At 41.9% G+C, this 25,249-nt stretch overlaps 2 protein-coding genes across 16 annotated transcripts in view; one reads left to right on the top strand and one right to left on the bottom strand.

Annotated features, from left to right (window-relative positions):
- zranb3 (zinc finger, RAN-binding domain containing 3) overlaps nucleotides 1–5,169 on the bottom strand; it is a 171,643-nt gene extending 166,474 nt beyond the window's left edge. Inside the window, exon 1 of the mRNA XM_068035047.1 lies at nucleotides 4,747–5,169. The gene's annotated coding sequence lies outside the window, so the exon portion shown is untranslated. The remainder of the gene's footprint in view (nucleotides 1–4,746) is intronic.
- The window catches only part of LOC137371942 (R3H domain-containing protein 1-like), a 163,820-nt gene continuing 143,500 nt past the window's right edge, over nucleotides 4,930–25,249 (top strand). For 2 of the 15 annotated variants that reach the window (XM_068035059.1, XM_068035060.1), the window contains exon 1: nucleotides 6,013–6,165. The gene's annotated coding sequence lies outside the window, so the exon portion shown is untranslated. Of the gene's footprint in view, nucleotides 5,038–6,005; nucleotides 6,166–6,378; nucleotides 6,491–6,523; nucleotides 6,616–25,249 lie in introns of those variants that run through there. The other 13 variants (XM_068035054.1, XM_068035062.1, XM_068035065.1 and 10 more) reach the window with 13 other exon arrangements.

Raw genomic sequence — 25,249 nt, 5'->3', positions numbered from 1 at the left:
TTCCAAGGCTAATATATCCTTTCTAACGTGCAATGCCCAAAACTGTACACAGTACTCTTTATGTGGTCTAACTAGGGCTCTGTGTAGCTGTAGCAAAATTTCCTCCCCTTTACATTTTAGCCCTCGAGATATAAAGGGTAACATTCTATCAATCTTTCTGATGATTGTTTTGTACCTGACCACTAGAATTTAGTGATCTCTGCGTATGAACCCCTAAATCTCTTTGGACCTCCACTGTTCCTGCCTTTTCACCATTTAAAAAATACACAGATCTAAATGTTTTGGTCCAAAATGGATGACCTAATACTTAAATAAAAACAAGAAATGCTGGAAACACTCAGCAGGTCTGGCAGCATCTGTGGAGAGAGAAGCAGCGTTAACTCTGCTTCTCTCTCCACAGATGCTGCCAGACCTGCTGAGTGTTTCCAGCATTTCTTGTTTTTATTTCAGATTTCCAGCATCTGCAGTATTTTGCTTTTGACCTTATACTTACCTATGCTGAAATCCATCTGCCACAGTTGTGCTCACTCACGTAATCTATGAATGTCTCTTTGCAATTTTATGCTCATGTTTGCTATACTTGCTATGCCACCAATCTTTATCGTGTTAGCTTAGTCATTAATAAACAAAGTGAACAATTGAGGCCCCAGCACAGATCATTTAGGGACACCACTAATCACTTCCTTCTAATTCAAGTACACACCCATTATACCTACTACCTGTCTTCTACGGTCAAAGCAATCTCCTAACCGGGTCAATTATTTGCCTTCAATTCACCAGCTTTAATTTCAGCTTAACAGACTGTTATGTGGAACATTATCAAATGACTTCTGGATATTTAAATAACCCACCTCCATAGACATTTTCATGTCTACCACTTTAGTTACTGCTTCAAAAAAATTCAATTGGGTTTGTTATGACCTACCCTTTACAAATCCATGATGACTCTCTTTAATTAGTTCAAATTTCTGAGTGCTCTGTCACTCTGTCGTTAATTATAGATTCCAATAATTTCCCCACAACAGATGAGGTCCATAATTTCCTAGTTTCCCTCACCTGTCTAAAAAGTGACAACTCCTGAATTGAGTGTGCTATGAAAGATTATAGCTAAAGCATCTTCAATTTCCTCACCTACTTCCTTTGAAACCCTGGGGTGTAAACAATCAGGTCTTAGGAATTTGGCAGTTTTAATGCTTTTTCTTCTAATACTGTTGTCTTGCTTATATTAACTTCAGTAAGTTCCAGTCCTTTATTCATTATTAGTTTCCCTGGAATGTCAGGTATATTATCCTCTTTCTCTACTGTGAAGACTGACAAAAAGTAATTATTCAACAAGTCTGCCATTTCCTTATTTTCATTTGCAAAATTACCCACATCTGTTTTTGAAGGGCCCACATTTCTCTTGCTTATCCCTTTCTTCTAAAATAATTGTAAAATCTGTGTCATATTCCCCTTTTGCAGCTCTCTTCCTTTGCTGATCTTTAAATCTCTCCCAGTCCCCTGGATCTAGATTATTCTTTCCATTTTTATATTGTCTCTTACCTCTTAACCACTTTGGCTGTTTTATTTGTTAAGTGGAGCTCTTGCCAGTTAAGGGTTATTGATCCTGTAATAAGTTAAATTATTTTTGAACACTTCCCACTGCACAGTTTTGAAATACATCAAAAAGAGCAGTGGTCCTAATAATAAGCCCTGGTAAACACCACAATATACTTCTCTACAGTCTGAAGAACAACCGTTCACCAAACTACATTCTGCTTCTTAACCAATATTGCAACCACTCTATCACTGCCCCATTAATCTCATGGACTTCAAATTTGCCACCAAGTCTATTATGTGTTACTATAATATAAGGACAACACAAAAACAGTATTACACTAGCACACTTCAAGTCAGTCTGATTAACCCTTTCCTTACATCTGATAATGAGAGTAAAATTCTATGAGGAAACAGTAGAGTGTACTGATAAAAAGAAATGTAATGGATGTTATCAATATGGATTTACAAAAGGTGTTTGATAAGATGCTGCACAGGAAGTAGGTTGATAAAATAATGGTACACAGTATTAAAGGGAATGTGGCAAAATGCATAGTAAATTGGTTTAAGGACCATAGTTGTGGTTATTGCATGTTTTTCAGACAAGTAGCAGTGTCCTCAAAAGAAAACTGTTATGATCATTGTTTTGTATAATAGCAGTGATCAAACACAATTTCTCTTTTAACTAAATACACTTTCTGAAGTTTATAGCGTGTCTATAATTAGAATGCCAACCATAGAGGCAACAGGTAGAGTGTGTGCGTGTATAAATAATACACACATACATACACAATTGTACAGCACATCTATTAAAAAAGATAAATTATATCTGAATAAGTGTTCCGAATTTTGCTATTTAGCATTTTTCAATGGTTTTGAAAAACAACAAAATAAATGTTGTTGTAAATCTACCATAAGGTTATCTTAAATGCTACTGACACATCCTGGGAAACTTCACACATTGCAGCTGCTCAGACTGCATGACCTTCAACTAATATTCATCACGCTGCACGAAAATATCAAGTCCATGTCCAGGTTTTTTGAAAATTCTGTAAGTTTCAAATGAAAACTTCAGTTAAAGCATTGCAAGAATTTGGATAAAGGTAATCATATTGTGAAAATTTTATTCAGTTTTGCTTATAACTTTATCTTGGACATTATAAATTTCAGAATGTGAAAAAATTGCATATAAAGCTCTGGATATATGGATACTGTATCGAAGCATGATCAACTACAAAAACAGCTAAGTTTCTGCAGGAGGGCATAAAGGGTTAGCAGATTAGGCAGATCAATGTTGTATGAAACTCAATGTGGATAAATTCAAGGTAATACATTTGGGAAGACTAGAAGAATGCACACTAAATGCTAAAACTTTTAAAAGAGATTTATGGCTCAGATTTATACATTTTGAAAAGTGGGATGACAAGTTGACGAGGCGTATACAGAGTACAAAAGGAAAGGGGCAATACTAGATCTATACAAATCATTGGTTATACTGCAGCTAGAAGACTGTATACAGTTTTGGGGCAGCTGACAGGAAGGATATCAATGTAGTGGAAAAGATACAGAAGATATTTACAAAGTTGACAACAGGAATTTCAGGCCTTACGAGATGAGAGAAACTGGAGGTTTTTAATCACACCTCAAAAGTAGATCGGTTAGATGTTCCAAATTTTGAGGTTTTTTCCCTAAATTACGCAATCAAAACTATTCTTATTGATCTGTGATTTGTTAATTGAAGGCCATAAAGTTAATATCACCACGAAAAGTAGGACGGGAAAGGTTAGTTTTGTTTTGTTTTGTTTAAAACCGCAGACATGGAATGCCCTACCACATAGCACAGTGAAAGCAGAATCCGTTAACAGCTTTTAAAATGAAAGCAGGTTAAATATTTTTTGGGGAAACCCCCTTAAAAGTTATGGGGAAAAGGCAATGAAAATGAATTAAGTGGTTACAATCTACAACATTATACATATTTTTGTGAGGACAGAGAGAGTTTGGATTCAGAACTGTGATTAACACAAGTCGGATTTGGTGCTAAAAATCAGTTATCAGATCGTTTAAATCAAGAGTACATTGTAGCCCAAGGGGTTCTCAATTTAGGGGGTTCTCGAGGCATCCAACAAAAAGGTTTCAAGGTGTCCACCAAATATAACCAGAGAATGTGCAAAATCCACGCTTCAGCGACACAACTCATCAGCTCAGCCGGTGACTGAGCTTTGCCGCTCTTGTAGGCGCAAGAAGGCTCGCAACTGCAAAACGTCTCTACACCCCTCACCCATGCCGCAATCTGCTACCCATATCCAGGCCCCGATCTGGTGTCCAACACCAACAACAAATTTCTGATTTAAGTAAAATAAAAATACCTTTAACTGTAGAATTAATTTTTACACGTACAGTAAAAGTACTGTTCCGGGGATCTGTGGAATTTTTATAACATGGGAGGGGTCCTCCAAGAACTGTGAAATTCCGGAATTGTATTTGCTGTTAGTTTATCTCATGTGAATAGCAACAAAAATACCCTTCCCCAGCAAAAAATAAACTCAATTCTAGCTAAAGAAAACAGAAGCGGGTGGATATAGTATGCTATATAGTATACTATATTAAGTATGACAATTTAAAGCAAACATCCAGATTAAGACTGTCTGGAAAATCTCCCCAATATAGCAACTGCATTGTGTCAAGAAGCATTTTGCATCCATCACCAGGTTCAAGGAACATCACCACCTGTTTGAGAAAGTAATTTAAATTGTTTGATGAAATAGCAAGTGTCTGTTCTGTTTTCACGATGTCATGTGTAAGGTCATTTTCCAGTATAAAGGGCGCGATTAGTAAAGTTTTCTAATGTAAAAACTGCAATACTACACAATGGATCTAACAAGCTCTTGACCATACCAGATCTCTCGTCTCCTCTTCCCCTCATCAAAAGTACAAAGATTTTCTGTACAATACAGATCAACAAAGCATTTTGGTAATTTGATTACAATTAATTATATTTCATTTAATGATTTGGCAAACGTATGCAACATCAAAATGAAGTTTCAAACATTTGAAAATCAAAGACATTGTTGTATAAAGTTTTACTGAGACTCATTAAATAACTTCAACCGCCTGCCAGCACCAAGCTTAACTAAAAAAAATACATTGGAACGATCTCTCATTGTTTGGCAGAAAAAAATAGCAGAACTTTTGTAACTGGAAACTTCATACCCAAACATACTGCAGAAGTCAATAAGTTTCCCCAACGAAGAATTGTTATATTGTCACAATGTCGCTAGAACCGCGCTCAAACCCAACCAACGACGTCATCCCGCCGGCGTGCACCTCCGACCATGACCCAGTGACGTACGGCGTGATGACGCAGAGCACTGGGCGGTGATGCCGGGTTAGCGTGTGGTTGGGGGTGGGGGGTTTTTTCGGGTAGATATCGGGTTTAGTTTTATTTCTCTTGGTTCCCCGTTCAGGCTCTCGATGAGTTCACATGTGGTTCCCGGATAGTAGGTAAGATTGACTGTGTGTTTGTCTTGTTGATTCTGGTTGTTTTGTTTTGTTCTTTCTAAAACAACGAGCAGGTTTGAGAGACTCCACCGTGCTCGCGGCGGACGCTGGAGCTCGAGCGCTCGCTGCCTCAATCTAGCGTGATGGCGGATTAGCCCCGCCCTCGCTGCTGCTCATTGGCCTAGGGTCACTATTGTGTCCTGATGATTGGCAGCTGCCGTTGGTTGGTCGGTTGGGGGGGGTACGGGGAGAATGGCAGAAAGCAAAAAATAAACTGTTGGCAGCCAAAAAGCTGCTTCAACATCCCAATAATATTTTAATAAATAACTAGATCTGATATTTAGCTGTAGGGATGTATTCTGCAGTCACAGGAAATTTATCTTATTGGTGTGCAAACAGTAGTATTCCAGAATTTAGTGGGGTGGGGTGGGGTTGGGTTGTGGGGGCTGCAAATTGTCAGGACAACCTGTTGACATTCATCGCATTATATGTTATCACCCAGCATAATTATATATCAGTGCAAAGTGTAAGCGACGAAATTGCTGAAGATCGGTACATCTGGGCAGTGTTTGTCGAAGGTTCAGTCAGTGGTGGTTACCGTTAAGAAGGGTGTGGGACAACTGGGTGTAATGGGAGCAGAAAATAAAAAAGTGAAAGAACAGGGGGATCAAAGCTTAATGCAGTCTGCTATATTCCAAGTTATTTTATATTTACCCGTAGAGTGATGTTTCTATACATTATAATTGATCACACACCTATACTTGTTAGTTGATGTTTCAGTTCAGATGGATTATTTTGTTAAATTCCACATGTGCATATACCATCTAATTTTTTTCGCATGTGACTGTCCAGTGTGTAGAGCGAGTGCAAGAGTGACTTGTGCGCAATATTAATGGGAAGCTCTGGTTTTGGGTGTAGCCTCCTGAGCCTTTTAAACATTTATATTTAGAGTAACTCCGAGTTCGGCGGCTGCTGCTGTGGCCTCTATTGGTCGCTGCCAGTGTCAGTCGGCGAGCGTCACCGCTTCCTCCATTCGGCTTGGTTGGAGTTGGGTGAAGAGAGAGGGGGCCGGGGGGCTAGAGTTAGCCATGCTCCCGACTCGCTCGAACAAATCCTCTCGGCGGAAGGCCGGTAAGTGTTTCTTTCTTTCAAAAATAAATTAAATCAGCTTCTCCTATGGTTGTTCCTTAGTTAAAATCAGGGACTGGTATTTCTGTTTCACTGCAAGAAAAACCCCTGTGGTAAATGTGCGCCACGCACAGTGAGAAGGTCATCACCGTTTCTGATGACGGACGAATAAAAGATTCGCGGAAGCGACGTATGGAAAGGTTTGACTGGGTAAAATTAGCCCGGCGGCCTAGTTCCTCCTTCCTTCCTCCTTCCCTCCCCAATAGGCCGAAATACTAGCCCGTATGCTGGGGGAGATGCAGTAGCCACCGGGGATTTCAAACAGACAGTACGTGCTCATTACTATTAGCCAGGATGCTACACTAGTTCATTATATCTGCTGTGCTTTCAGAGATTTTATGCGTACATTCGCGCGTGTGTATAGCTGTCGAGTGTACGACATGTTGTACTCAGGTGAGAGTTCGACTTGGTTCATTATCCAGCCGCTGTAATCAGACCTAAATGTATTTTTTTTTCTTCTGGAGGCTTCTCTTTTATAATATGGAACTGATTCGAGTAACTTGTTTAAATCTGAGTAACAGATAAACCAAGGTTAAGTCATGCTACTAAAATAGACCAGTATAAATATAGGGACTCGAGTAAATCAGACATAAAATCTTACCTCCTTTAAACTAAAATCGATTATGATTTGTGTTTTCGACTCACCGAAAAGAAAACGACCGTCAGTAATGCTATTTTTTAAGAAATGAAATAGGATTGTGATTTTGCGAATCACAGATGCAGGTCATATTGCATCATTAATGCTAGTCTTACTTTAGTCGGCAGCAATCTTGATCATTATAGTTTTTAGAATTTGACAAGCTCTCTGATGATTATATCATGTATCTGTAACTGGAATTGTTCATCTTTGAATTTTGACTTTTTTATGATTGACCACTGGAATAGACTAGGATAGATGAGTTGTGGTAGGAAAATGAGCAGAAAGTGTCCCATTTTCCCTTTATTTCCAATACATTGTGTTGTAACCTTGTCATTTTATTTATTAGCTTTTATTTTAAAAATTGTAAATTGAATATGCTGAATCCTGGCAGGGTGGTATGTAGTGAAACTTAATTTTGATTAGTGCATGGGTATTAGCAACATTTTATGTGAAGGATGTAAAGCACTCCGGTAGACCATGGAACTGCAAAATACGTCTTAATATATAGGTGGCTCTTTCAACAAAAAATAAGCAATTACATTTTTCTGGGCCACTGGAAATGTTGAACAGGATGCAGTACAATCAAGGAGATGGAATGACTATAATTATTGAGAATGAAGCATGAGAGCTTTACATCTGAAGTTGCAGGAGTATTAGAAATTAGAAAATATTAGCTATTACAGAAAATTAAAATATGTTGGTCTCTTCAAGTAATGCAAATGTTTACTGAAAAGTGACTCACCTTTCATGGATTATGATAGTTACTCTTTGTAACTACCTTAGATACTTTTAAGTAATTGCATATCTTGATCTTTTTGCTCCCTGAGTGTATTCATATTGATAATTAACTGAGGGAAAGTCTAATTTCAATTGGGTAAGAACGGTTCTGGGACGAATAAATTGGAGTCAAATGTTTGCAGGAAAAATGGTAGCTGAACAATGGGCTACCTTCAAAGAGTGTGTTTGGGCACAGTCAAGGTATGTTCCCTCGAAGAGGAAAGGTAGGATAAACAAATCCAGAGCTCCCTGGATGACAAAAGAAATGAAGATAAAGAAAAGAATGTGTGCTTACGACTGATGTCAGGTAGAAAATACTATTGAGAACCAGGCTGAATATAGAAGGTTCAGAGGGTGAGTGAAAAAGCAAATAAGAGAAGCAAGGAGAGAGTATGAAAAGAGATTGGCAGTTAACACAAAAGGGAATCCCAAAGTTTTCTATCGACCTATAAATAGTAAAAGGGTGGCAAAAAGAGGTGTGGGGCTGATTCGGGATCAAAAAGGGTCATGGAGACAGAGGGCATGGCTGAGGACTTTGCATCTGTCTTTACTAAGGAAGAAGTATGCAACCCAGGCAATGGTGAAAGAGGAGGTAATACAGACACTAGAAGGGTTTGAAATTGATGAGGAGCTGTTGGATAGGCTGTCTGTACTTAGAGTGCATAAAGCACCAGGATCAGATGAGATGCATCCAAGGATACTGAGGGAAATGAGAGTTGAAATTGCCGAGGCACTGGCCATAATCTTCCATAGACTCGGGAGTGGTGCCAGAGAACTGGAGAATTACAAACGTTACACACTTGTTCAAAAAAGGACGTAAAGCTAAAGCCAGCAACTACAGGCCAATCAGTTTAACTTCAGTGGTGGGGAAAATTCTAGAAAGAATAATTTGGGACAAAATTAATAATTACGTGGACAAATGTGGGTTAATTAAATAAAGCCAGCATGGATTTATTAAGGGAAAATCATGTTTAACTAACTTGCTGGAGTTTTTTGATGAGATAACAGAGAGGGTTGATAAGGGCAATGCAATTGATGTGATGTACATGGACTTCCAAAAGGCGTTTGATACAGTGCTGCACAACATTCTTGTGAGCAAAGTTATAGCTGATGGAATAAACTGGACAGTAGCAACATGGATATGGAATTGGCTGAGTGACAGGAAACCGAGTAGTGGTTAATGGATGTTTTTTGGGCTGGAGGAAGGTTTGTAGTGGAGTTTCCCAGGGGTCATTGTTGGGACCCTTGCTTTTCCTGATATAAATGACCTAGACCTTGGTGTACAGGGTGCAGTTTCAAAGTTTGCAGATGGTATGAAACTTGTAAGCATTGTGGAACTGTGAGGAGGATAGTGTAGAACTTCAAAAGGACATAGACAGGTTGGTGGAATGGGCAGAAGTTCAATGCGGAGAATTGTGAAGTGATACATTTTGGTAGGAAGAACCCGGAGAGACAATATAAAATAGAGTACAATTCTAAAGGGGGTGCAGGAGCAGAGGTGACCTGTGTGTATATGTGCATAGGTCATTGAAGGTAGCAGGACAAGTTGAGAGTGCGGTTAACAAAACATACAGTACCTGGGCTTTATTACTAGGGGCATAGTGTACAAGAGCAAGGAAGTTATGTTGAACTTGTATAAGACACTAGTTCGGTCTCAGCTGGAATATTGCGCCCAATTCTGGGCACCACACTTAAGGAAGGATGTGAAAACATTAGAGTGGTTGCAGAAAAGACTCGAGAATGGTTCCATGGATGAGGAACTTCAGTTATGAAGATAGATTGGAGAAGAGAAGCTGAGAGGAGATTTGATAGAGGTATTCAAAATCATGAGGGGTCTGGACAGAGTAGATAGAGAGAAACTGTTCCCACTCATGAAAGGATCGAGAATGCGAGGGTACAGATTTCAAGTAATTGGTAAAAGAAGCAAAAGCGAAATGAGGAAAAACTTTTTCACGCGGCGCGTGGTTAAGGTCTGGAATGCACTGCCTGAGAGTATGGTGGAGGCAGGTTCAATTGAAGCATTCAAAAGTGAATTAGACTGTTATATGAAAAGGAAGAATGTGCAGGGTTATGGGGAGATGGCGAGGGAGTGGCACTAGGTGAAATGCTCATTCGGAGAGCTGGTGCAGACATGATGGGCTGAATGGTTTCCTTTTGCACTGTAACAATTCTGTGGCAATGAATCCTGAATTCTTTGGTTTAACAGATGACAAAAATTAAATCATTTTGCATCACTTGGAGAACAGTGGTAGAATCGGACAGAGTCAGCATGGATTTACGAAAGGGAAATCATGCTTGACAGATCTACTAGAATTCTTCGAGGATGTAACTAGTAGAGTTGATGAGGGGGAGCCAATGGATGTGGTTTATTTGGACTTTCAGAAGGCTTTCGACAAAGTCCCACATAAGAGATTAGCGTGTAAAATTAAAGCGCATGGGATTAGGGGTAGTGTATTGCGATGGATAGAAAATTGGCTGGCGGACAGGAAACAAAGAGTAGGGATAAATGGGTCTTTTTCCGAATGGCAGGCAGTGACTAGTGGGGTACCGCAGGGATCGGTGCTAGGACTCCAGCTATTCACAATATACATTAATGATTTTAATGAGGGAACTTTATGTAATATCTGCAGATTTGCAGATGACACAAAATTGGGTGGGAGGGTGAGTTGTGAGGAGGATGCAGAGAGGCTTCAGGGTGATTTGGACAAGTTGAGTGAGTGGGATAATGCTTGGCAGATGCAGTATAAGGTGGATAAATGTGAGGTTATCCACTTTGGTAGCAAAAGCAGGAAGGCAGATTGTTATCTGAATGGCTATAAACTGAGAGAGGGGAATATGTAGCGAGACCTGGGTGTTCTCGTACACCAGCCGCTGAAGGTTAGCATGCAGGTGCAACAGGCGGTTAAAAAAGGCAAATGGTATGTTGGCCTTCATAGCGAGAGGATTCGAGTACAGAAGCAGGGATGTCTTGCTGCAATTATACAGGGCCACACCTGGAATATTGTGTGCAGTTTTGGTCTCTTTATCTGAGGAAGGATGTTCTTGCTATAGAGGGAGTGCAGCGAAGGTTTACCAGACTGATTCCTGGGATGGCAGGACTGACATATGAGTGGGTTAGGATTATATTCGCTGGAGTTCAGAAGAGTGAGGGGGGATCTCATAGAAACCTATAAAATTTTAACAGGACTTGACAGGGTAGGTGCAGGAAGGATGTTCCCGATGGTGGGGGAGTCCAGAACCAGGGGTCATAGTCTAAGGATACGGAGTAAACCTCTCAGCACTGAGATGAGGAGAAATTTCTTCACCCAGAGAGTGGTGAGCCTGTGGAATTCACTACCACAGAAAGCAGTTGAGGCCAAAACATTGTATGTTTTCAAGAAGGAGTTAGATGTAGCTCTTGGGTCTAAAGGGATCAAAGGGTATGGGCCGAAAGCAGGAACAAGCTGCTGAGTTGGATGATCAGCCATGATAATGAATGGCGGAGCAGGCCCGAAGGGCCAAATGGCCTACTCCTGCTCCTATTTTCTATGTTTCTATGTATGTGCACCAACTTTATTATGGTAGGCTTTGTAATGATCCATTTTAGCAAGTACTGTATTTCTAAGTACCTATTATCTTCGAGCATTTCACAGAAAACAATCAGAAGTTAGGACCAGAGGAAATAAATGGAAAATAGTGAAACATAGGTTTTGACCATAAACAATTTTCACGCAGTGGATACAGACATTAGAATAATGTGCAAATGCAAGTAAGGGAAATTAGGAAAAATTACATTCAAACATTATTAGCTGTCATGATGTAAAAAGGGCGTGGATTAATTGTCATTTTATGTTCTGAAATGTGTAAAGGCTGTGCTGTATGCACATCCTTAATTAGAAAAAATTTCAGGTGCACCATATTGTGTGGTGGTCTGCAAATGTGATTGCATCGGGGCTGCTTTTCTGCCTTTGCCGATGGAACTGTTGAGAAGGACGTTATAAAGTGTATCGCAGCAATCTAACTTTACTTTCTTGCACTTTATTTTTTTGTTTAAATTCTGTTTTGTATCCCCTCAGAAGTGATGTGGCAGAGGCTTGGCTGAGGTAAGGGATATCCTTAAGTGGAGGATAATGGGTGACCGTGCAAGAACATTAATAGACTAGTAAAGTCTCTTTTTCAATATTGTATAATCTCTGAAGGCCATTCTGACTACTAAACAATAAAGACTGCAGTCTGGAAGGTGATGCTGTTTATTGCTTCCACCTACTGTTGGAACTACTTCAGTCGCATTCTGCCTGAAAGCTTGAAAAAGTTTGCAAAAGAAGGATCAGTTTTGATTGGCTGGGATTTTCTTGTGTGCCCTCTTGATTAATTTTGGTGATCTCCAAGGTGATGACAAGACGTTGGTGTCTAGCACTAAAGCCTGGCGCGGGTATAAAATTAAAACCCGACCCGGGCCCGACCTGATAACAGCCAACCCAAACCCGACCTGGGTCCGAGTCCTTTAATTTTTTTAAATGCCCGACCCGACCCGAAAATAACATATATTAATGAAACAGAAAAAAACCGAAGATTAAAACGAAAACAATACAAAACAAAACGGTACAGTCCAGCCTGATGCGACCCCAGCCCGAATGCTGGTCGCAGAATACAGACCCGACCTGACCTGAACCTGACACGTAGTCGGGTTTGTTCGGGTCGGGTAGCCAGCCTTTATCTAGCACTGCATTTCCAGCTTAAGATTTTCAATTAAGCGTGTATTTGTTGCATTCTAGTTTCCTGTCAAATTGGTTTGTGTTTGCTGTAGTACTGGCTGCGTGAATCCGTTTTGTATCACTCAGATTCTGTAGGTCAGTACCTGCCTCTCCTCCCTGATATCATTAATGACCTGCACTCATACAACCTGATAAACTTTTGCTGCTGATTCCACTCTATATTCATTAACTTCCTTCAGAATGTATGCTCTCAGTGCCAACTGTCTCCAGCCTTCTTGGAGTGCAGCAGTTGAATTGCTACATCTTCACCTATGCCCTTCAGTGGGTCAGTAAAAATTTTCTTTTTCAATTCTTCGTAGACTACTTCTTTATGTCACCTTACCTTTGACAGCTCATCCCTTAGTCATTCTTCACTTATCGGCATTCTTAGCATTGTCTTCTAAACTACAACAGCTCAATTGTCAAAGCTCCCTCTTTCCTCTTTGATACCAAATAATTGTACACTCAATTCTTAACTTTGTTGAACCCAAGTCTGATTAAAATTTGAATAGTGCTTCCACATCTGGGGAGGCTCTTCTGACATCTCTCTTGTAATTCAAGGCAAAATACAAGAAAAGGCTTATCCTACCTCCAACCCCTGCATTTTATGTCTTAATTTAAGGTGCTGTGGTCATTGCTGCCGTGATCTTTTCACTTTTGTTCACCCTCTTCTTGCATCTGTGCAAGATTTGAAAACAGTTTTCATTGTTTTCTGGTCACAACACATTCATTCCCATGGTCAAAAGCTTTGGAGTTCCTTACTTTTTCTCGTCAATTTTTTTTTTCCTTGTGCTATTTGCAGGCTTATAAAACCTGTGCTTGGCACTATCTAATTACGGTTTCTTAATCTCTCTCTTTGCTCTTTTCAACCGTGGTGTCTGATTCTGGATTTTAAAATATGGGTAAAGAGTGAAGGGTAAAGAAACAATGATAAAGCATACAAAAGATTGTTTATTCCACAGTTCAAGTACTGTGTGCTGTTTTATATGTTACGGAAAGGATATTAAAGACTACATCATAAATTCACTACGATGTTGCTAGGGAGGGACGCTAAAATTAAGACGAGAGGCTTGAGATAGAGACAAATTCCACTGGAGCATAGAAGACAAAGAGGAGATTTAATGGTGTTTTTTAATGTTATGCTCTGTTTTGATTTAGAACATAAGAAGTAGGAGCAAAAGTAGGTCTTCTGGCTCCTCAAGCTTGCTTCAGCATTGAGTAAGATCATGGCTGATCTTCAGCTTCAACTCCACTTTCTTGCCCAATCCCCATATCCCTTGATTCTCTTAGATTCTGGGAATCTAGCAGTCTCAACCTTGAATATACTCAACAACTGAGCATCCCACAGTCCTCTGGGGTGGAGAATTCCAAAGATTCACAACCCTCCTGAATGAAGAAATTTCATCTCATCTCAGCACTAAATGGCCAACCCATTATCCTGAGACTGTGCCCCCGAGTTCCAGATTCTGCAGCCAGTGGAAGCAGTCTCTCGGGATATACCTTGTCGAGCCCTCTCAAGATCATATACCACTGTATACCATCTACAAGATGCACTGTAGCAACACACCAAGGCTCCTTAGACAGCACCTTCCAAACCCGTGACCTCTACCACCTAGAAGGACAAGGGTGGCAGATGCATGGGAACACCACCACCTGCAAGTTCCCCTCCAAGTCACACGCCATCCTGACTTGGAACTATATCGCTGTTCCTTCACTGTCGGGTCAAAATCCTGGAGCTCCCTTCCTAACAGCACTGTGGGTGTACCTGCCCCACATGGAGTGCAGCGGTTCAAGAAGGCGGCTCACCACCACTTTCTCAAGGGAAATGAATGCTGGCCCAGCCAGCATGCCCACATCCCATGAATCAATAAAATAAATGTTTCAATAAGATCACCCCTCTTCTAAACTCCAATAAGTATAGGCCCATTCTACTCGATCTCTCCTCATAGGTTCACTAGATTGAATCCTGTTCTGAGAGGGCTGTCCTTTGTTGAACCCCGTCCAGGGCAAGTAGATTCCTCCTTGGATAAGGATCCAATGACTCCAGGTGTGGTCTCACCAAAGCCCTGTAAATTTGCAGCAAGAGTCCTTATTCTTGTACTCTTAACCACCTTGCAATAAAGGTCAACATACCATTTGCCTTCCTAATTGCTTGCTATTCCTGCATGCTAACTTTGTATGTTTCAGGTACAATGGCACCCTAATTCCTCTGAACACCAACATTTTATAGTATATCATTTAAAAGATGTACTTTTTTTCCTACTCTTACTACCAAAGTGAATAACCTCACATTTCCCCATATTATACTCCATCTACCACCTTCTTGTCCACTCATTTAACCTATCTATATCCCTTTTGTTCAATATCATGAGGAGTATAGACAGAGTAAATAAGGCAAAACTCTTTCCATTGGTGGACGGTTTGAGAACCAGAGGACACTGATTTCAAGTAATTGGCAAAAGAACCAGAGGAAAATCTTTTTTACGCAGCAAGTGGTTAGGATCTGGAATGCACTGCCTGAGAGTGGCAGAGGCCGATTCAATTGTGACTATCAAAAGGGAATTTGATAATCATAGTGATACAGCACTGAAACAGACCTTTTGGCCCACCGAGTCTGTGCTGACCATCAATCACCCATTTATACTAATTAGAACATTACAGCGCAGTACAGGCCCTTCAGCCCTCGATGTTGCGCCGATCATCTGACCTACACTATTCCATTTTCATCCATATGTCTATCCAATGACCACTTAAATGCCCTTAAAGTTGGCGAGTCTACTACTGTTGCAGGCAGGGCGTTCCACGCCCCTACTACTCTCTGCGTAAAGAAACTACCTCTGACATCTGTCCTATATCTTTCACCCCTCAACTTAAAGCTATGTCCCCTCGTGTTTGCCATCATCATCCGAGGAAAAAGACTCTCACTATCCACCCTATCTAACCCTCTGATTATCTTGTATGTCTCTATTAAGTCACCTCTCCTCCTCCTTCTCTCTAACGAAAACAACCCCAAGTCCCTCAGCCTTTCCTCGTAAGACCTTCCTTCCATACCAGGCAACATCCTAGTAAATCTCCTCTGCACCCTTTCCAAAGCTTCCACATCCTTCCTATAATGCGGTGACCGGAACTGCACGCAATACTCCAGGTGCGGCCTCACCAGAGCTTTGTACAGCTGCATCATGACCTCGTGGCTCCGAAACTCGATCCCCCTACTAATAAAAGCTAACACACCATATGCCTTCTCAACAGCCCTATTAACCTGGGTAGCAACTTTCAGGGATTTATGTACCTGGACACCAAGATCTCTCTGCTCATCTACACTACCAAGAATCTTCCCATTAGCCCAGTACTCTGCATTGCTGTTACTCCTTCCAAAGTGAATCACCTCACACTTCTCCGCATTAAATTCCATTTGCCATCTCTCAGCCCAGCTCTGCAGCCTATCTATGTCCCTCTGTACCCTACAACATCCTTCGACACTATCCACAACTCCACCGACCTTCGTGTCATCCGCAAATTTACTAACCCACCCTTCTACACCCTCATCCAGGTCATTTATAAAAATGACAAACAGCAGTGGCCCCAAAACAGAACCTTGCGGTACACCACTAGTAACTAAACTCCAGGATGAACATTTGCCATCAACCACCACCCTCTGTCTTCTTTCAGCTAGCCAATTTCTGATCCAAAGCTCTAAATCACCTTCAACCCCATACTTCCGTATTTTCTGCAATAGCCTACCGTGGGGAACCTTATCAAACGCCTTACTGAAATCCATATACACCACATCCACTGCTTTACCCTCATCCACCTGTTTGGTCACCTTCTCGAAAAACTCAATAAAGGTTTGTGAGGCACGACCTACCTTTCACAAAACCGTGCTGACTATCGCAAATGAACTTATTCTTTTCAAGATGATTATAAATCCTATCTCTTATAATCCTTTCCAACGTTTTACCTACAACCGAAGTAAGGCTCACAGGTCTATAATTACCAGGGCTGTCTCTACTCCCCTTCTTGAACAAGGGGACAACATTTGCTATCCTCCAGTCCTCCGGCACTACTCCTGTCGACAATGACGACATAAAGATCAACAACAACGGCTCTGCAATCTCCTCCCTGGCTTCCCAGAGAATCCTAGGATAAATCCCATCTGGCCCAGGGGACTTATCTATTTTCACTCTTTCCAAAATTGCTAACACCTCCTCCTTGTGAATCTCAATCCCATCTAGCCTAGTAGGCTGTATCTCAGTAATCTCCTCGGCAACATTTTCTTCCTCTACTGTAAATACTGACGAAAAATATTCATTTAACGCTTCCCCTATCTCCTCTGATTCCGCACACAATTTCCCACTACTATCCTTGATTGGCCCTGTTCTAACTCTTATCATTCTTTTATTCCTGATATACCTATAGAAAGCCTTAGGGTTTTCTTTGATCCTATCCGCCAATGACTTCTCGTGTCCTCTCCTTGCTCTTCTTAGCCCTCCCTTTAGATCCTTCCTGGCTAGCTTGTAACTCTCAAGCGCCCTAACTGAGCCTTCACGTCTCATCCTAACATAAGCCGCCCTCTTCCTCTTGACAAGCGCTTCAACTTCTTGAGTAAACCACGGCTCCCTCGCTCGACAACTTCCTCCCTGCCTGACAGGTACATACTTATCAAGGACACGCATTAGCTGCTCCTTGAATAAGCTCCACATTTCGTTTGTGCCCATCCCCTGCAGTTTCCTTCCCCATCCTACACATCCTAAATCTTGCCTAGTCGCGTCATAATTTCCTTTCCCCCAGCTATAATTCTTGCCCTGCGGTATATACCTGTCCCTGCCCATCGCTAAGGTAAACCTAACCGAATTGTGATCACTATCACCAAAGTGCTCACCTACATCTAAATCGAACACCTGGCCGGGTTCATTACCCAGTACCAAATCCAATGTGGCATCGCCCCTGGTTGGCCTGTCCACATACTGTGTCAGAAAACCCTCCTGCACACACTGGACAAAAACAGACCCATCTAAAGTACTCGAACTATAGTATTTCCAGTCAATATTTGGAAAGTTAAAGTCCCCCATAACCACTACCCTGTTACTCTCGCTCCTGTCGAGAATCATCTTCGCTATCCTTTCCTCTACATCTCTGGAACTATTCGGAGGTCTATAGAAAACTCCCAACAGGGTGACCTCTCCTCTCCTGTTTCTAACCTCGGCCCATACTACCTCAGTAGACGAGTCCTCAAACGTCCTTTCTGCCGCTGTAATACTTTCCTTGATTAACAATGCCACACCCCCCCCTCTTTTACCCTCTTCTCTGTTCTTACTGAAACATCTAAATCCCGGAACCTGCAACATCCATTCCTGCCCCTGCTCTACCCATGTCTCTGAAATGGCCACAACATCAGGATCCCAGGTACCAACCCATGCTGCAAGCTCACCCACCTTATTCCGGATGCTCCTGGCGTTGAAGTAGACACACTTTAAACCAAGTTCTTGCTTGCCAGTGCCCTCTTGCGTCCCTGTAACCTTATCCCCTACCTCACTACTCTCAACAGCCTGTACACTGGAACTACAATTTAGGTTCCCATTCCCCTGCTGATTTAGTTTAAACCCCCCCGAAGAGAACTAACAAATCTCCCCCCCAGGATATTGGTACCCCTCTGGTTCAGGTGAAGACCATCCTACATTAATCCCATATTCCCTACCACATCCCCTCAATTCTCCTACCACCTATCTACACTAGGGGCAATTTACAATGGCCAATTCAACCTGCAGGTCTTTGGCTGTGGGAGGAAACCGGAGCACCCAGCGGAAACCCACGCGGTCACAGGGAGAAGTTGCAAACTCCGCACAGGCAGTACCCAGAACTGAACCCTGGTCACTGGAGCTGTGAGGCTGCGGTGCTAACCACTGTGCCGCCCCATCTTGAAGAAAAAGATTTTCAGGGCGACAGAGAAAAGGCAGGGGGGTGGGACTAGCTGAGTTGCTCTCACGGAGAGCCGGAATGGGCACGATGGGCCGAATGGCTGCCTCTTGTGCTGTAACCTTTCTGATTCTATTATTCTTTGCAGACTTTATTTCCTCCTCACAGCTTACTTTCTCGCCTAGCTTTGTATCATCAGCAAACTTGAATACCTTGCGTTAATACAGATTGTAAATAGTAGAGGCCCCAACACTGATCCTTGCGTCAACCCAACAAGTAGCTTGTAAAGTTCAAGCTAAAAATGACCTTTTTATTCCTACTCTGTTTTCTGTGCTTTAACTAATTCTTGACCCATGCTAACATGTTACGCAACCCCAGGAGCCCTTACCTTGTGTAACGACTTTTTGAATGCCTTTTGAAAATCTTTGCTGCATTCACTGGTTCTCCTTTATCTACCCTGCTAGTTACATCCTCAAAAAACTCTAATAGATTTGTGAAACACGATTTTCCTTTCATCAGACCGTGTTGACTCTGCCTAATAATGCTATGATTTTCTAAGTGCCTTGTTAGCACTTTCTTTCATTTCCTGATGACTGATGCCAGGCTAACTGGCCTGTAGTTCTTTCTTTTGTCTCTTCCTCCTTTCTTGAATCATGGTATTACATTTGCTACCTTCCAATCCACAGGGATCATTCCAGAATGTAGGGAATTTTGGAAGATTGCAATCAATGTTTCCACTTTCCTAGCCGCCACCTCTTTTAGAACTCTTAAGATGTAGACCAACAGGTTCAGACATTTTGTTAGCTCTTTGTCCCATTAATTTCACCAGTAGTTTATCTTATTAAGTACTTTTAAGTTCCTCACAAAGGCAGAGCTCCCAAGTGTGTTGGCACTAATCAGACGGGTGGCTTCGGTGGATCGGACACGTCTGCAGGATAGAAGACAGCTTAATACTCAAAGACCTTCTGTATGGTGAGGTTGCCAGGGCCAGACAACCAGTGGGATGCCCAAAGCTTTGCTTCAAGGATGCTCGCAAGCATGATAGGAAGGCACTTAAAGTCAACAATCGCACCTGGGAGTCGCAAGCTGGCAAAAGAGGGAAATGGTGACATCCTGTGGCCTGGTGTGCACTACCACGGCGACCAGTTGCTTATTACAGTTTGCCAACAGGTGTTAATGCCAAAAACAGCTCTCCGCATCATTTGGCAGCTTCTTGTGCGGTACTTGTGGCAGAACTTGCCCCTCAAGTATTGGCCTTCACAGCCATCAGCAAAGATGCACCAAGTGAACACACCCCACCTAAATGGATTGTTGACTGCATGTCCATCTTCTTTAGTAGATGGAAGGATTGCAACAACATTATGTTCCTCTCTGTCCTTTGATCCTTGGTTCCCCAGTATTTTTGGTATTTTTTTGTCTTCTATTGTAAAGACAGGCACAAATTATTTGTAAGATCTGTGCCATTTCCTTATTCCCCATTATAATTTCTCCTGTCTCAGCCTCGAAGGAACCCACTTTTACTTTTGCGACTCTCTTCCTTTTTATATACTTGTCGACAGTCTTGCTGTCTGTTTTTATGTTTCTTGCTAGTTTGCTCATTCTGTTTTCTACATCCCCAGGGTGGGGAGTCAGTGCCAAGGAGTCGGCAATTTAAAATTGTTTCTGAGCGAGGAGAGAAGTCAGGTGAAATTTCTTTACTCAGGATTGTTGGAGCATGGAATGCTTTGCCACAGGAAATGATTGAGGCAGAAACAATTGCATCTTTTTAAGGACAATTGGATAAATATTTGAAGCAGAGCAAGATTTAAAAATATAGGAAGAAAGGGCAATGGAATTAGATTTGTGTTGCTCTAGGAAAGCACAGATGGCGTGGGCCTCCATTTGAGCGGTCTGCGTGGTCTTGCGCTGTGTTTCTTTACTTATTAATTTTTTAAAATGACAGGTCCGACCTTCATTAAGGCATTTAACTGAAATGTTTCAACTTCCTGATCATGTAATATATTGTGTTGTGGTTATCTTGGGAGTTTGAGGAATTCTCTTTTCTTCCCCCTCCCCTTTCCCTGCCCTGAAAATCCACGCTGCATTGATTTGGATTTGGCTCTGGGAACTGCGGACATAATTCATAGGGTGGGCAGAAGCTTGTTGTCTTCAGTTCCTCTGCTTCTGTTGTCTCAACTAGTCTAGCCGTTTAGTCCTATTCCTCTTTAGTAAGAGCAAGTAAGGAAATATTGTTAAGGTTATAGATTATTTCAGCTTTCATTTTAGGAAGGATGACTTTCCAAGGGAACGCCTGTATAATTAATAGATATACTAGTGACCGGAAGGGCAGATCTCAGCTTCCAACTTCCAGAATCCAGGATACCAAAAGTTTATATGTGATAGTAACTGGTTTCTGAAATGAACCTAGTGTTTTCTAAATCATCATTGTATTTCCTACACCAGTGTAAACATCAAAAATGTATAGAAACCAAAATGTTTTGCATTTTTGATATGCCAAAGTATTGTAGTTATACCTGGTTAAAATTGGCTTAGCTCATTAACCCACAATAGTCTGTTCCCCACCTATATAATGTAGCTCTGCACATACTTCCTGTCAACCTTTCTTATTGTAAATTCCTATTTTCACATTTATAATGCAAACTGCTAATGCAAGCTTGTTGAGCTGTAATTGCACTCTCCCTCAGTGATATCAGCACACATAGGACAGTAACTACAGCCTATAAAGCTTATATAGGCAGTTTTCATTGTAAATGTAGGAAAAGGAATTTAGAATACAAATATGAAGAAAATGATGGGTAAAATGCGAACTTCTCTAAGCCAAATATCCCTTGGCCATTAACTCCAGCTAACTTGAAGGCTGAACTTGGTCTTGGTTTCCCTCTGTGTAACGCCATAGGCAATTGACATGTAAATTGCATGATGCACGTACACTTCCCTGTTTTGTTTTCTGTGACACATAATGTCCCTGTTTAAAATTCGTATTTTTTAAAAGAGCAGCAGGATTATGTGTAGAAATGTTGCCTCCCTTTTCCTGCCTCGCCAGTTAAAAGATTAACAAGTTTCTTGAGTATGTAACTTTATTTCCTCCCCTTTTATGGTCTTGGGCAACACACCATCTATAGCTGAGATTAGTAAGGGTAGCTTGCTTCCAGACATAGTCAGTATATTCCAGTTTAAATGCTGGGACGCATGGTTATTCTAGTGATAACAGTGTATTTGTACTTTTTTTAAGTCAGCCTCTGTGGGTGTGGATGAGACAAGAACATTGGTGTGAATTGCAGGAGGCATCACGCTTCATAGTTGTCAGCTTGGCTCAGTAGCACTCTTGCCTCTTAGTTAGAGCGTCTTTGGTGCAAGCCCACTCTAGGACTTGGGCACAAAATCAAGTCTGACTCGGTATAACACTGCAAGAATGCTGTATTGCTGGAAGTGAGTTTCTTCGGATATGTAAAACCAAGGTCTGCTTGTTCTGGTAGCTGCAGAGATCCTGTAGCCTTATTCAAAGAAGAAAACGGAATTGTCCTGACGAGCATTCATCCCTTAACCAACACTCGTAAAAACAGATTAACAGTCATCCATCATATGTGCTTTCTGTAGAATCTTGCTGCATTTATCCACATGACAACAGTGACTGCACTTCCAAAAAAAACTCGTGGATGTGAAGCACTGGGATATGCTAAGATGTGATAAAGCACTATGAGTGCAGGTACTTGCTTCTCTATGAAGCTGTTCGTTGGCAGTCTAGCATGTGCTGTTAGGCTGTTTTTTTTTATCAGGGTGGAACTTTTGTTCTCATTCAGATGAGAAATGTTGGGCTGATAAGTGGCAAGTAACATTCGCGCCACATTAGACTCACATTTGAGCAGGAGATGAACTTCTGACCTCAAACTTTGAGCCATGATGAAGACCGCCTATTTCCTCCTCCGCAACATCGCCTGACTTCGCCCCTGTTTCAGTTTGTCTGCTGCTGAAGCCCTCCTTCATTCCCTCGTCACCTCCAGACTTGACTATTCCAATGCACTCCAAGCTGGTCTCCCACATGTTACCCTCCCTAAACTTGAGGTCATCCAAAACTTTGCTGCCCATGACTTAACTCGCACCAAGTCCTGTTCATCTATCACCCCTGTGTTCACTGACTTGCATTGGTTCCTAGTCAAGCAATGTCGTGATGTTAAAATTATTCAGTTTGCTCCATGGCCTCCCCCCTCCCTCTCTCTGTAATCTCCTCTAGCCCCACAGCGCTCTCAGATATTTGCATTCCTCTAATTCTGGCCTCTTGAGCATTTTTTTAATTCATTCATGGGATGTGGGCGTCTCTGGCTAGGCCAGCATTTGTTGCCCATCCCTAATTGCCCTTGAGAAGGTGGTGATGAGCTGCCTTCTTGAACTGCTGCAGGCCATGTGAGGTAGGTACACCCACAATGCTGTTTGGAAGGAAGTTCCAGGATTTTGACCCAGCGACAGTGAAGGGACGGCGATATAGTTCCAAGTCAGGATGGTGTGTGGCTTGGAGGGGAACTTACACATGGTGATGTTCCCATGCATCTGCTGCTGTTGTCCTTCTAGGTGGTAGAGGTCGCAGGTTTGGAAGGTGCTGTTGAGGGAGCCTTGGTGAGTTGCTGCAGTGTATCTTGTAGTTGGTACACACTGCTGCCTCTGTGTGTCGGTGAAGGGAGTGAATGTTGAAAGTGGTGGATGGGGTGACAATCAAGCAGGCTGCTTTGTCCTGGATGGTATCGAGCTTCTTGAGTGTTGTTGGAGCTGCACCCATCCAGGCAAGTGGAAAGTATTCCATCATACTCCTGGCTTGTGCCTTGTAGATGGTGGACAGACATTGGGGAGACAGGAGGCGAGTTGCTTTCCACAGAATTCCCAGCCTCTGATTTGCTCTTGTCGCCACGGCATTTATGTGGCTAGTCCAGTTCAGTTTTTGGTCAATGGTAGCCCCTAGGATTTTGATAATTGGGGGTTTCAGCGATGGTAATGCCACTGAATGTCAAGCAGGGATGGTTAGATTCTCTGTTGTTGGAGATGGTCATTGCCTGGCATTTGTGTGGCACAAATGTTACTTGCCATTTATCAGCCCAAGCCTGGATATTGTCCAGGTCTTGCTGCATTTCTACACGGACTGCTTCAGTATCAGGAGTCGCAAATGGTGTTGAACATTGTGCAATCATCAGCGAATATCCCCACTTCTGACCTTATGATTGAAGGAAGGTTATTGATGAAGCAGCTGAAAATGGTTGGGCCTAGGACACTACCCTGAGGAACACCTGCAGTGATTTCCTGGAGCTCAGATGATTGACCTCCAACAACCACGACCATCTTCCTTTGTGCTAGGTGTAACTCCAACCAGCGGAGAGGTTTCCCCCTGATTCCCATTGACTTCAGTTTTGCTAGGGCTCCTCGATGCCATACTCTGTCAACTGCTGCCTTAATGTCAAGGGTATCCCCCGATTTTAATCACTCCACCAATGTCGTGCTTCCATTTGCCTCGGCCCTATGCTCTTAATATTCTCCCTGCACCTTCTGCCTGTTTGCCTTGCTTTCCTCCTTTAAGGCATTCCTTAAAAACTAACTCTTTGACCAGTCTTTTGGTCATCTGACATATCTCCTTATGAGGCTTGGTGTCATATTTTGCTTTAGAACGCTCCTGTGAAGTACCTTGGGACTTTTGATTATGTTAAAGGCGCTATATCAATATCAGTTGCTGCTATTGTTACAAGAATAAAGTGCTCCATAGTGTCACCTTGTGAACAGCACCTTCAACTGCATGCAGATCCAAAGCAGATCTTTAAATATTCTTGCATCACCAGCAGTCAGATTCATAGGAACATCCTATAAAAACGTGATAATCAGGTGTCACCAGATAGATGTAGACATAACCATAATCAACATTAAAAAAAATATACAGAACATACCAATTTTAAGAATTCAAAGTGTGAGGAGTCCATGGAAGGCATCCCAAACTAGAAAAGTGCTTTGACTTAAATGTGGAGAAAAAAGGCTTTATACACCACACTATATAAATAAGGAGGTGCAAAATGAGATGGGGGTCTAGGTACACCGATCATTAAAATGTCATGAAAAGCGACAGAAAATAATCAAAAAGGCTAATGGAATGCTGGCCTTTATATCTAGAGGATGGAATACAAGAGTGTTAGAAGTCAATGCTTCAGCTATACAATACCCTGGTTCGACCACACCTAGAGCACTGTGAGCAGTTCTGGGCACCACACCTCAGGAAGGATATATTCACCTTGGAAGGACTGTAGTGCAGATTTACTAGCATGAAGCATGGACTCCCAAAGATCAACCCAAGAGGAGAGATCACATAAACTAGACAAAAACAAGAAATGCTGGATTCACTCAGCAGGTCTGGCAGCATCTGTGGAAAGAGAAGCAGAGTTAACGTTTCGGGTCAGTGACCCTTCTTCGGAACTTCTTCGGAGTTCCGAAGAAGGGTCACTGACCCGAAACGTTAACTCTGCTTCTCTTTCCACAGATGCTGCCAGACCTGCTGAGTGAATCCAGCATTTCTTGTTTTTGTTTCAGATTTCCAGCATCCGCAGTATTTTGCTTTTACATAAACTAGAGTTGCATTCCCTGGAATTTAGATGGTAAAGAGGTAATGTGTTTGAAGTTTCCAAGATATTAAGGGGAACAAGTAGGGTAGATTGGGAGGAACAATTTCTGTTGATTGGGGAATCTAGGATACGGGGGTGGGTTGGGGGGAAATAGAAAAAAAAAAGGCTAGACTTGCATTTCTGTTGCGCCTTTCATGAACGCTGGATGTCTCTCAGCACTTTACAGCCAGTGAAGTACTTTTGAAGTGTATTCACTAACGTAGGAAATGCGGAAACCAATATGCACACTGAAATTTCCCACAAACAGCAATGTGCTCGTGGCCAGATAATCTGTTTTGCTAATGACGTTGACTGAGGGATAAATCACAGAAACACTG

The sequence above is a fragment of the Heterodontus francisci genome, chromosome 7 (genome assembly GCF_036365525.1).
Source record: "Heterodontus francisci isolate sHetFra1 chromosome 7, sHetFra1.hap1, whole genome shotgun sequence".
Classification (NCBI taxonomy): Eukaryota; Metazoa; Chordata; class Chondrichthyes; order Heterodontiformes; family Heterodontidae; genus Heterodontus; species Heterodontus francisci.
Note: the sequence above shows the minus strand (reverse complement) of the source record. Positions and strands in the feature narration are given on the sequence as shown.